Consider the following 10,084-nt stretch of genomic DNA (forward strand, 5'->3'; position numbering starts at 1 on the left):
TCATTGGCTGCCAAATACAGCGCACTTCAGCTGGCTCGAGCTACTATATCATCTCTGGTCCTTGACATATCAAGCGTAATTGTAGTTTTGCATATTCAGGTTAAAATATTCAAATGAATGTATCTCCGTTTCTATAGCGCAAATGGCTACAATGCGATGCCCGTTATATTTCATATCCCATGTCATAACCAGCGCACATCAGCAAGTTTGCGGTCAACTCTGGTCTCTGTCAAACACAGCGTAGTTGCTGTTGCGCATATTCAGGCTTACATATTCACAAAAACGTATCTCCGCTTCTATTGCATATATTTCGACTATAAATAGCGCGTTACACGTCATATTTGCACTCAGATACACCGCACATTAGCTGGTTACAGCTATATCAGATCTGGTCCTTGAAACATCCATCGCAATTGTAGAATTGCGTTTGCATTCGTAGATATTCAAATCATGGTATGTCCGTTTCTACGGAACATTTTCGGAAAATTCGACGCGCGTTATATGTCACATTTGCTGTCATGTGCACTGCATGTCAGCTGGTTTGCGCTATGTCAACTCTGGTCCCTGTCAAATCCAGCGTAATTGTTGTTTTGCATATTCAGGTTAAAATATTCAAATGAATGTATCTCCGTTTTTATTGCACACATGGCTACAATTCAATGTCCGTTACATTTCACATCTGATGTCATATGCACCACACATCAGCAGGTTTGTACTATGTCAACTCCGGGCTCTGTCAAATCCAGCGAAATTGCTGTTTTGCATATTCATGCTTAACTATTCAAATCACCGTACAGCCGTTTGCATTGCAAATATGCCGACAGCACGAAGCGCGTTATACTCCATATTCGCTGCCAAATACAGTGCATATTATCTGGTTCGAGTTATGTAACGTGTGGACGCAGCCAACCTCAGGGCATTTGCAGTTTTGCATATTCAGGCTTAAATATTCAAGTCAACATATTGTAGTATCGTGAGGAAAAAGCCTCATTAGAAGTCGATCAAAACAATGTCGAATGTCCTTCGGTTGTTACTTTACATCGGGGAGAAAGCCTATGTGACTAAAGTCACCTTGTACTTGCTGAGCGTTAACAGAATGGGGTTAGAGAGTTGGAAAAACTAACGCTAATGGTAGGGGACGATTTAACTTTAAAGATTGGCTGATCGAGAAGCGTTGAGCGGTTGATCGAGAAATAAGAGTGAGTCGAGAGGTCAGAGCTAATCGAGGAGACGAAGAGTAGAGTTGTTAGCGCTGTCGAGTTGCGAGAGTTGTTAGCGTTGTTGAGAGTGGAGTTGTTAGCGTTGTCGAGTTGTGAGAGGTGTCAGCGTTGCTGAGAGTAGAGTTGTTAGCGCTTTCCATTTTCAGGATTAAATATTCAAATCAAGCTATTTCCGATTCCGTTGCAGATATGTCCACAATTCGAGTTAGCGTCGTACTGCCAAATGTATTACTCATCAGCCGGTTTGCGCTATGTCGATTCTGACCATTGTTAAATCCAGCGCAATTGCATTTGTGGATACTCATGCACGAATAATCAAATCAACGTATCTCCGTTATTGTGGCAAATATGTCGAGAATTCGATGTGACTTGTACCCCACATTTCTTGCCAAATGCAGCGTACACCAGCCTGTTTCCGTTATGTCCTCTCTGGTTTCAGTCAAAGCCGGCATGATTGTAGTTTCGCATATTCATGCCTAAATGTTCAAATAAACCTATACCGCGCATATCTGCCAGTTTGCGCAATGTCAATTCTGGACCGTGCCAAATCCAGCGTATTTGCAGTTTTGCATACTCAGTCTAAAATATTGAAATCCACGTATCTCCGCCTCAAAAGCTCAAATGACGACCATTCGATGCGTATAATACTGCACATATGCTGCCACATCAGCCGGTTTGTGCCATGTCAACTCTGGACCCGATGAAATTCTGTGTAATTGCAAATTTGCACATTCAGGCTTAAATATTCAAATGAAGGTATCTTCGTTCCTATTACAGATATGTCGACAATACTATGCAAGTTGTATTCCACATTTACTACCAAATATAGCGCGCATCATCCGGGATGCGACTTTTCAACTGTGAACGCTGTAAAAGTCAATGTAATTGCGGATTTGCATGTTAAGGCTGAATTACTCGTTAGAACGTAGCCGCACTGGTATTGGATATATGTCGAAAATGCTATGCGCGGTAGCTCCACATTTGCTGCCAAATAGAGCGCACATCAGTGCGCTGGCGCTAAGTTAACTCTGGACCGTGTGAAATCCAGCGAAATTGCAGTTTTGCATATTCAGGGTTAAATATTCAAATCTACGTATCTCTGTTTCTAATGCAGATATGACGATGAATTTATGTGTGTTATACTCCACATTTGCTTCCAAATTTAGCACACATCGGAGGGTTTGTGCTATGTCATCTGTGTATCCTGTGTAATCCAATGTAATTGCAGTTTTGCTTACATAGGCTGAATCCTCCATTAGAAAACATTGCGCTGTTATTAGCTGTATACATATTATGTATGTCGGAAATACGATGCACGCTATACTCCACATTTGCTGCCAGATACAGTGAACACAATCCGGTTTGATCTATGCAAAATCTAGACCTAGCCAGATCCAGCGTATTTTCAGTTTTGTATATTCAGTATTATGCATTCAAACCGACCTATCACCGCATCTGTTGCTGATATGCCGACAATTCGATACGCGTTATACTCCACATTTGCTGCCGAATACAGGGCGCATTAACTGGTTTGCGCTGTGTCAACTCTGGACCTTGTACATCCAGCTTAATTGCTGTTTTACATATTCGGTCTCAGATATTTGAATCAACTTTTCTGCTCTTTTATAGCACACATGCTGAGAACTCGGTGCATCTTATACTCCACAGTTGCTGCCAAATACAGCCCACATCAGCTGCTTTGAGCTATGTCATCTCTGGTCTCCGATAAATCCAACGTAGTTTCAGCTTTGCATATTTAGGCTGAAATATTCTCATCAACGTATCTCCGCTTCCGTTGCAGATATGCCGACAACGTAAAGCGTGTTATACGCCAAAATTGTTGCCAAATACAGCACACATCAGCCGCTTTGGGCTATGTCGATTCTGGACCCTGTGAAGTGCAGCGTAATTGTAGTTTTGCATACTCAGGAATAAACGTTCAGATCAATGTGTCTCCGCCTCTATAGCATATGTGCCGACATCCACTCCATATTTGCTGCCAAATACAGCGCACATTAGTGGGCTGGCGCTATGTCAACTCTGGCCCGTGTCAAACCCGCGTAATTGCAGTTTTGCAAATTCGTGCATAAATAATCAAATCAACGTATCTACGATTCTGTTACAGCTATGCCGACAATTCGACTCAGGTTATACTTCACATTTGCTGCCAATACAGTGCACATCATTCGATTTAAACTATGTCATCTCCGATCACTGACAAATCCAGCGTAATTGCAGTTTTTCATATACATTATTATATATTCAAATCCACGCATCTCCGTTACTGTTGGAAATGTGTCGACAATACGATTTGCCTTGCATTCCACATTTGTTGCAAATTAAACCAATATCATCCAATTAGCGTTATGTCCACTCTGGTCCGGTTAAACCCAACGCAACTGCAGTTTTGCATTATCACACCTAAATAATCAAATCAACGAATCTCCGTTTCGATTGCAGATATGTGGAAAATTCGATGCGCTTTATACTCCGTAGTTGCTATTAAATATAGCTCACATCATCTGGTTTGCGCTATGTCAAATCCGGACCCTGTGAAATCAAGCGTAAATGCAGTAATGCATGATCAGGGTTCAATATTCAGATCGACGTGACTCAGTTTCTATTGCAGAAATGTCGTCAAAACGATGCGCGCTATATTCCACATCGACTGCCATACACTGGGCGCTTCATCTTGTTTAAGCCATGTTAAATACGGAACGAGTCAAATCCAGCGTATTTGTAGTTTTGCATATTCAAGCCTAGTTATTCAAGTGAAAGTATCTCCGTATCCATTGTAGGTATGTCGACAATAGGATGCACGTAATACTGCACATTTGCTGCCAAATACAGCATACTCCAGCCGGTTTGCTCTATGTCATCTATGACATCCCCGGCCGTGCCAAATACGGCGACATTGCAGGTTTCCATATTCAGAATCAAATGGTCAAATCCCCGTACTTCCTTTGCTGTTGCAGACATGCCGAGTATTCGATGTGCCCGGTACTCCAGATTTCTTGCCCAATTCAGCGCACACTAGACAATTGGCGCTATGTCCGCACTGATCCCTGTCAAATCGAGCGTATCAGGTCTATAAATATGAAACCGGAATTTGCCTATAGATGGCCCTAGCTCATAGTGTAGTTATCACTATACTATGTCATTGATGCCAAAAGTCGTTGTTGACATCTCACGAATATTTTCGACTGAGAACAGTACAATGATTCTGGCAATGATTCTTTGGAAGAAATTGCACACTTCATCCTATAGGCATACCGGACGATACAAGGGCTGGTCGTCCCTTCTTCCGAAGCAATACCGGCCTCGCCGTGCGCCATATCCGAGGGATGGCACCCTCCTTCGAACACGATGTAAATAGGTGTCGCAGTCTAGGTGCCATGACCCGCATCATCTCCCCTCATTCCCGTCGCGGGACTCCTTCAGGGCCAGGCCCTACTTCGCGAGAGGCTATCATCGTCGCCTCGTCCATCACCTCCCCGTGTGCATATACGCCGACGCAGCGTCATACTAGCTTTTGCGATGGCGTGAACGATATTGAAATATGTAACCAAACCTAGTAGCACTGTAAATTACTTTCCTACAGTACTTCGGCTTATTATATTTTTTAGATAGTTCATAAGTACTTATTCATGAGCACAAACTATAAAAATTTTTTGCGGCATATGAGCCAGGGGGAAATTCAAATCCTATTGTTACTTTGCCTCGGAGTATCAGGATCGTAAGGATACAAGCAAATACACTCGGAGCATAAAAATGTTGCCGTTACTTCGAAGAAAGACGATTTTGAATCTTCCGACTTCTGCCCCGACCAGTATAAATAAACGGAGGCAACCCAAAGAGTAAAGTATCTTCGAATACCTACGAGTATCAACGAGCGATCTGCTGAATTTCGTGACGAACATTTATGGAATATTTTTACACATTGTATCTACGACTAAGGGCCCATAGGCTGTACCTTACTTTATTATTTTAAGTAAATTCGACGATTACGACGACAATCGATAACCTCAAATAAGTCTGACGGTCAAACTTCCCATATACCCTGTCCTCTACATATTTCATTATAAAAGACCTGAGTCAAATATTGATGTTGGGAAGTAATGGATTGTAGACTAAGGTACTGCAACTTATTCTATTCTGGGAGCAGCTGCCACAAGCAGTTATCTAATCATTCTAAATAAAGACAAATTGTGTCGACTAAATATTTGTTATACAAATAGTATTGTCTTTTGGTAACGGGTGCTTTCCTCGGATACAATTCCACACAGTAGCCGGGCCCCCTAGGACTATAGGGGTTGAGATTACTCCCAACCATCGCACAAGGCACCCAATACCTTGCTTGCTGGATCAGCTTAGCCTGCAGGAGCTGTCGCTCGTATCAGGTCGAACGGGGCACATTCTAAGCCCTCCCGTCTCACCAGTACGGTTTCGGAGCAGGTGGGACGCTGCTCACCCGCCGAAGGCCATTCGGTGGAGTCTCCACCTTAAATCGGCCCTCTTGCCAGCATCTTGGCCTCCGGGCTGTAACTCGACCGCCCGTGGTACCAACCTAGTCGTTGGTGGGACTATCGTATGGATGTGCGGCGTCGTGACTGTCGGTCAGCGACCTGCTAACCGAGCTCGGCAGTTCCAGATGGGACTCACGTAAGCGGGGGCCTCAAGGTACTTTTGTACCCGGGAACTCATCCCGGCGGTCCCATCCACGGCATCATTATCGTGCGTTACTGCCCAAGGCCACGTAGAGATAATGTAATAGTAATTAAACGTCTTACACCCCCGACGACCTTCCCTGCGGAGTACATAGGGACTCACGTAAGCGGGACGCTTGTCCCGACGGTCCCCCTGGCTTCGGGAAAGTGGGTTTGCCAGCCCTCATAGGCTCACATAAGCGAGCCCTCCCTGCGGGAAATATTTGTTATACAATTATAAAATATGCTATGTAATCGTATCGTACAGATTAACGTCATCATTCTTTCCTATAATCATTCAGTTATTATATGAAATGCCGCATATGATTTGAAAAAGTATATTTCATCTCAAATAGTATTGCAATTAAACCACTCAGAAGACCATCTTATTAATTATATTTTCCGGTATTACCTCTGTAGTTGTCGTGTGTGAAGAGGACGAAGGTCATGTGGACTAATAACGGAGTCTTTGTTGTTGTAACCGTCAGATGTATTTGAGTTAAGGCTACCTATACTAGTCGTTGGGGGGGGGGGGTTGAAAGAATTCGTATTTGCCTACCTGACGACAATTGTTGGTTGCCGTGACATTGTTTTTACATTAATTGTAGCTCAGCGGTCTAGGTACTTCGAGGCGACAACGACGTAATTTGCTTTGTCCTATGACTCATGTACCGCTACACTTCTATTTCTATAGAAATATAATGCTAAATACTAAAATATATCACAAGTATTTCATATTTGAAATAACAGTCAAATTAACGGAATTAATCTGTTTGACATCTATGCGGTTCAAGTCTTGTACGAATATATGTACAGCCTGTAGTTTTAATATTCTAAGCGCGTATTGTATGCCGGACACTTATCTTTAATAAATTTTGCAAATCTGTTCATATTAAGTGATGAATCCTTAGGCCAATGACAAATAAGGCGACCTTTAAAAAATTTAACGAAACTTGCTTCTGCTGAACTTGGTCTATGAAGGTCGAATAGCTTCTCGTTTGTTTTTCAATTAAAGACATACTTTATGGAATGTGTTTTACTGACATACCGATTCCAAGGATTTCCGATGCTTCTTAAAAATATTACACTCTGTTGTATAAAATATAATTTGTCCTTATTATAACCATTAACACCTAATGTCTTTTCTGGAAGTTCGTATACTAAGGCATCGGAATTACTTTTCAGTTTACGCTGTGTTACTCGCAACTTTTCACTGATATATGTACCAACTGGAAGTAGTTCTTTGGCACGTATTCGAGTATAGTTATTTCCTGCTGGTTTCCACAAAGCTTCACAGAACAACGTCGCTTCCTCTTTCCTTTAAACAACAGTCATACATTAGTATCACATGAACGTACTACTTGAAAAAACATTTCATTACTGGAAATCTAAAAGTTTATTATTGATCTCAATAAGATTCACTTGCTTACCTGCTCCTCAAATATTTTTTGCTAATGTCCACTCCTCCTAAGTAGAATGCATCTATAATATGCAATGCAAGTACTTTTTGCTGATATATAAACTCCTTAGTCATTTCATATACAACCTCTGCGTTCACAAGTGTATTTGGTGGTAATTCTATGCCAATGTCATCGACACTAACCCAAGAATTCTTTGTATATTTATATACGTTGCTCCTTCCCACGCCCATATAAAATGTAGCGTGCTTCTTATCATCATCAGACCTTGGCTTTGTACCACATGGCATACAAAACCAGTCATATAGTGATAAAAATGCATTTTCAATGTTAAATTCCATCAATTGTGCTGGATTAATAGAAAGAAATGAAGTATCTTTCAAAAGAGTATTCCATTTGTCTTTGGTTTCATGTGTCTTGGGATTGTCCTAGTTTGATCTGGAAGTTTCCAAAACTCTAGATATTGTTTGCGCATATCAGCTTGTTTCGTCTCAACAAGAGTATTATCCGCATAGACTGCTGCAATTTTACACAGGTCGATTATTTGTTTTCCGGCCAAATCTTTGTTAGAAGCACGTAGATATTGAACAAATTGTTTCTCTCTTTTTAATTCATTATATGATAATAGTTGTAAAACGTCGTCATTTACACCACCATTTAAAAGCAGACGAATAACATGCTTCAGATATTCAACAACAACTTGTACCCCAGATCGTTTCTTCTTACATATTAAGTAACGTTCTGAATTTCCTGGTCTAGAAGAGTTTGGTGTAAAAATACAAACTTCTTCAAAGCAGCGATACATTAAATAAACTAAACCAGCACTAAGGGTGTAAAAAGGTTGAATAATTTTGTCACAAAATCGCCACCCTCTTTTTCAACCATCAATGCTATTAAACATCGACAAAGATACAGTTGTTTTGAAAGAATTTCTTGTACGTTTTCTTGTCGTTCTACTGAGAATCCTCAATCAGATATCACAAAATGTACTCCTTTGCCATGGGTATGCCGCATTATAAGATTTGTAAATGCCTCTTCATTATCTGGGTCAAAGACATCACCACTTTCCTTTGGTCCGTAGTATTGATGAAATGTTTCACAAGGACCCGCATAAAAGTCCTCTAATTTGAAATCATGTTCATTTTCTAATGTAAGAGCAAATCCTTTAGCACGTCATTTCTTTCGCCATAGAACATGTTTACTAAAACCTCCTGCTCCAGCACATACATCTGCAAAGTATAGCAGCCCATTCTCCCTCAAACCTTTTGGGTTAGTAAACATAAAGTTACATGCTCTATCTGTATTCGCCATTTTAACAGTAGCACGATTTAAAAAAAGTGTTAAAAAAAGTTTTCGCATTGATAACAGTTTTCACTATATCTTCACAACAGAAATCAATTTCTTCTTCTGTGGTCAACTTTTCATATCACCATTTCATATCTTTTACACACTTTATAACTTCCTCTGCAGGATTCCATTTAAGACCTGAATCTTCATGTCCAGGAACATGATGTCCAAAGCCTCTGCGACCATGCTGTCTAGGTGCTTGAAGTGGCTCTAAACGACCTTGATCATTATTTCCGAAGCCGTAACCGCCTTATATCCCATCATTCGCATCATCCTTTTGCCGTTATCGAGGAGATTGTTTGACTCTTGTGTTATTACTTGTATTCTTCTATTGTCAACTACCTTTTCATCAATATCCTCCTCGTCAGATTCATTTGAACATCTGCGAATTTTTTGTCGTTTACTATGATTATAAGTATCTCTTTCACAGTTCTTCCTTTTTGTCCTAGTTTCCAATTCTTCTTGCATGGTATGTTGATGCATCAGTCGCATAACAATTCTGCTAGGAACATGATACATTTACACTGTACATGTGAATGTGTGTATAAGCGTCAGAGGACGTCCAGGCCTTAGTTGGGACAAAAGACAAGAGTCAGTCGTTAGAAGTATCTGGAAGAGTCTGTTGACAACAAGCGTGCGTGCGAGTAGGGTTTCGAGGTCTTTAGAGTGTAAGATATATGTATAACTGTTGTGTGCTAAATAAAGGGAATTATTTGTATTTCCGAATCCATTCTATATCTTTACATGGTAGCAGAGCGTGGTTCATAGTTTTGCCAGTTATTTTAGTGCATGGTTTTCAATATTGCGAGTTAGGTCGAGTGAGTCTTCAGTAAGGAAAGAAACGTTCAAAGGTTACAAAGAGGAAAAATACACTTCGAGCACGTAGGAACGCTTGAGTAAGAGATAAGGAATCATTTAAAATGGAGAGATTGGAAATCATCATACCTATTTTCGATGGATATTTACGGAATGTGGAAGCAAAGAATAACGATGTTTCTCAAGTATAGAGAATGCCAGGTTGTCACAACTAGGGTAAAGACAGAAACAGACAGTGAAGACTGGGACAAAAAGGATCCGAAGGCAATAAATATAATTTATACTGCCATCACAAACAGACCATTGGAATATATTAGAGAAGAAAAAACGGCGTATGAGATAGTAAAAAAGTTTGATGAAATGTACTTGAAAGTGTCGACGGCACTACAGGTCGTATGCAGAAGGAGATTGGAAAAGATAAAACTTGAGAACTACAGTGATTCAGCATCGTTCTTTAGCGATTTCGAAAAATTAATAAACGAATTAAAATGTGCGGGTGCACAAGTGAGTGAGAGGGAAAAACTAACTTACATGCTGAATACGTTACCCGAAGAATACAGCTACATAGCGGATATAG

The sequence above is a fragment of the Bombus terrestris genome, unplaced genomic scaffold, assembly GCF_910591885.1.
Source record: "Bombus terrestris unplaced genomic scaffold, iyBomTerr1.2, whole genome shotgun sequence".
NCBI classification, from domain to species: Eukaryota; Metazoa; Arthropoda; class Insecta; order Hymenoptera; family Apidae; genus Bombus; species Bombus terrestris.